The sequence below is a fragment of the Mustela lutreola genome, chromosome 11 (assembly GCF_030435805.1).
Source record: "Mustela lutreola isolate mMusLut2 chromosome 11, mMusLut2.pri, whole genome shotgun sequence".
Classification (NCBI taxonomy): Eukaryota; Metazoa; Chordata; class Mammalia; order Carnivora; family Mustelidae; genus Mustela; species Mustela lutreola.
Genome location: NC_081300.1, coordinates 64,303,733 through 64,305,214, shown reverse-complemented (window position 1 = coordinate 64,305,214; position 1,482 = coordinate 64,303,733).

The following is a 1,482-nucleotide window of genomic DNA, read 5'->3' as shown; positions in this document are numbered from 1 at the left end:
TCCTGGGATCGAGTCCCGCATCGGGCTCTCTGCTTGGCGGGGAGCCTGCTTCCTCCTCTCTCTCTCTCTCTGCCTGCCTCTCTGCCTACTTGTGATCTCTCTCTGTCAAATAAATAAAATCTTTAAAAAAAAAAAAAGATTGATTTATCTATCTTATTTATCTATATTATTTTATTTATCTATCTATGGGGCACCTGGGTGGCTCATTCGTTAAGCGGCTGCCTTCAGCTCAGATCATGATCCCAGGGTCCTGGGACAGAGCCCCACATCGGGCTCCCTGCTCAGCAGGAAGCCTGGTTCTCCCTCTCCCACTCTCCCTGCTTGTGCTCCCTCTCTCGCTGTGTCTCTCTCTGTCAAATAATAAATAAAATCTTAAAAAAAAAAAAAAAAAAGATTTATCCATCAGAGAGAGAGTGCCCATGGGCAGAAGGAGAGGCAAGAATCTCCAACAGACTCCCAGCGGGGCTAGATCCCAGGACCCCTGGATCACGACCTGAGCCAAAACCAAGGATTCTCCGGCTCAACCCACTCCCGCACCCCATCATCTAACTTTACAATACTGAGATTATCCTATCTCATCTGGGCAGCCCAGTGGCATCATAAGGGTCTTTAAAAATGGAACAGGGAATCCAAAGAGAAGACTAGAGAGGCGGCAGCAGGGGGATTTGTCCAGATGTTCCTGGCTTTGAACATGGAAGAGGCTGCAAGCCAAGGAATGGGCAGTCTATAGGAACCAGTAAAGCAAGGGAACAATTCCTGGCTAGAGGCTCCAGAAAGGAACGCATCCTACCAACACTTCAAACTTAACAGCTCATCATCTCTTGCAGGCTTCTGACCTTCAGAATTGTAAATAATTTATGTAAGTTTGTGGTAATTGTCATAGCAGCAATAAGCAACGAACACAACGCCAAAAGTATGCTGGGCCCCCAGGGACTGTGCCTCCTCGCCTGATGGCCCACCGGCCCTGGGGCAGTCTGGGTCTGTTTGTGCCTGCTCTGCCGTTCACCAGCTGCCCACAGCACATGTTGCTTAATATCTGGGCGCTGGGGTCACCTGGGTGGTTCAGTGGGTTAAAGCCTCTGCCTTCAGCTCCGGTCCTGATCCCTGGGATCGAGCCCCGCATCGGGCTCTCTGCTCAGCGGGGAGTCGGCTTCCTCCTCTCTCTTTCTCTGCCTACTTGTGATCTCTGCCTGTCAAATAAATAAATAAAATCTTAAAAAAAAAAAAAAAATCTGGGCGCTGTGAAATAGGGATTGCTTTCCCCATCTACCCAACCACCCGAGGCTTGAGAAGGGAAGCAGTTCGCCAGTGATCACACATTTTGCTCCAGAACCCAGGATGGGCACCATGTCGCCGCGCGACCCTTTTTGGGTGGAGCGCAGCTCTTCTCCACCGGTAACGAAAGGGCTGCGAGGCCGCCAGGGGGCAGCAGAGGCCCGACCCCGCCCGTCCTCGGCCAGACTGCGCCTGCGCGGAGCCCGA